The sequence below is a fragment of the Primulina eburnea genome, chromosome 2 (genome assembly GCF_022965805.1).
Source record: "Primulina eburnea isolate SZY01 chromosome 2, ASM2296580v1, whole genome shotgun sequence".
NCBI lineage: Eukaryota > Viridiplantae > Streptophyta > Magnoliopsida > Lamiales > Gesneriaceae > Primulina > Primulina eburnea.
The window spans coordinates 22,202,838-22,205,069 of record NC_133102.1 but is presented as its reverse complement, the minus strand read 5'-3'; the positions used below and the strand labels follow the sequence as shown (position 1 = coordinate 22,205,069).

General features: G+C 41.3%; 1 non-coding gene across 1 annotated transcript; it reads right to left on the bottom strand.

The window, feature by feature from the left end:
* Positions 1-259: 259 nt before the first annotated feature.
* LOC140824902 (small nucleolar RNA R71) lies at positions 260-365 on the bottom strand. Its single transcript, XR_012116518.1, has one exon. It is a non-coding gene; the product is annotated as a small nucleolar RNA R71 (small nucleolar RNA).
* Between the last annotated feature and the right edge of the window lie 1,867 nt (positions 366-2,232).

Genomic DNA, 2,232 nt, shown 5'->3' with positions numbered 1-2,232 from the left:
TTTTCTGAAATTCATCGACCGCGGGTGCGGTGGGTTTTTCACCGCGGGTGCGGTGTCACTTCGGCCTGCATCACTAAATTCTGAATATGGCACCGCGGGTGCGGTGTCTCCTAGCACCGCGGGTGCGGTATAGCTTCGGCCAAACTTCATGATTCTGATATTCTTGACCGCGGGTGCACTCCTACTCTAGGCGCGGGTGCGGTCTATTCAATTTCACAATTCTGATTTTTATGTCATGCATTCTCATCTCTTCAAATCTAACATCAATGACAACTGATAATTCTCGAGCCATACAAGCAGGAATCTTTATATGAGGCATGGGAGCGCTTCAAAGATCAATTACGAAAATGTCCTCATCACGAACTGCCACTTGGGTTAGTCGTTCAAACCTTTATTATGGCTTGCTTACTCCTAATCGTACTATGATAAATGTTGCTGCTTGTGAGAACCTATTGAGAAAAACTGCTGAGGAAGGATATGAGTTGTTGGAGGAGATGGCTGCTAGCAACTATCATCATCAATCTTAAAGGCACAACCAGCGGAGAAGTGTAGGAGTTCACCAGGTAACTGACATTTCCGCTATTACTGCACAACTTGTTGTCTTGAACAGGAAACTGGATGGTTTGAATATGGGTGGCACGGCTATGCATCTGCAAGAGATATTTTGTGTAAAATGCGGAGGAGAACACTGTGTTAAGGTCTTTCAAGACAGTGGTCCTTTTTATGTGCCGGAAAGGGCACTAGTGAATCAAGTGGGAGTTCAAAACAATGATCTGTATTTGAACACATAAAATCATGGATGGAGGCAACATCCCAACTTCTCATGGGGTGGTCAGAATCGACCACAGGGAGGACAATAATATAGGAAACAACCAATGTACAGATCTGACCCTCCTAGAGAAGAGAAGTCCAATTTGGAGCAGATAATGTCTAAGTTCATCTCATCTACCGAAACTAGACTCCAAAATCATGATGCATCGATAAAGGGCTAGAGAATCAGATTGGACAGTTAGCGAAGATGATAGCAAGTAGAGAGCCGGGAACCTTGCCATGTAACACAGAGATCAGTCCAAAAGAGCAAGTGAAGGCCATCAAGTTGAAGAGTGGGAAAATTTTAGAGTCTAGAGAAAAAGAAAATATTCAAGTACCGGATGAACAGACTGAGACATCCAAAGGTAAGTCTTCTAAATCTACACCAGCATCCACTGCACAATCTAAAATTGTTATACCCCTTCTTTTTCCTGCAGTATTGAAAAAAGTAAGACTTGATGCACAATTCGTTATGTTTCTTGAGGTATTTAAAAAATTGCATATCAATATTCTTTATGCCGATGCTTTGATGCAAATGCCTAGTGATGCTAAATTTTTGAAAGACACAAGTATTAATCTTATGTCATTGTCTGTGTTTAGGAAACTTGGATTGGGAGAACCTAAGCCAACGAGTATGTCTTTACAACTAGCTGACAGATCTGTCAAGTAACCACGAGGAGTGATTGAGGATGTTCTAGTGAAAGTGGACAAATTTATTTTTCCTGCAGATTTTGTGGTACTTGACATGGAGGAGGATATGGAGATGCCTTTGATTTTGGGGAAACCATTCCTTGCAACTAGCAAGGTCCTAATTGATGTGCAAGAAGGGAAGTTGAGAGTGAGAGTGAGAGTGGGAGAAGAGGAGATTACTTTTGATGTTTTTAATGCACTTAAGCACACACTGCATTTTGATAGTTGTTATAGAATTGATGCTTTTGATGCTCTAGTGTCTAACTATGTGCAGGATGCTCATAGAGACCCTTTGGAAGCCACTCTCACTACTGAATTGAGAGAAGATGAATTGGATGCAGAGAAAGCCGAAATAGTGGCACACCTAATTGCCAACCAGCCATGGAAGAGGCCAATAAGAATGAGATTAGAGGACTTGGGGGATCGATGTGGGGACCCGGACGCTAATCAAGTTCATAATCGTCATTGGGATAATTTAATCAATTATAATAAATAGGTTCTAATTTTTTTTTTAAATGCGGAACGTAATGGAATCAAACTCCTATACATATCAGTATAAAAGTATAAATCGGGTATAACATACAATCATTTACAACTAAGGTTCAACAACTAAATGTCAAGTGTCAAAGCCCTATGTACATCACAGTCCGTGGTCTCCACTCTAATCACGCTCCCTCCTCATCTCTTTGACCCTGATCCTGTCCCACCTGTTGTCATGTACACATACAAAAA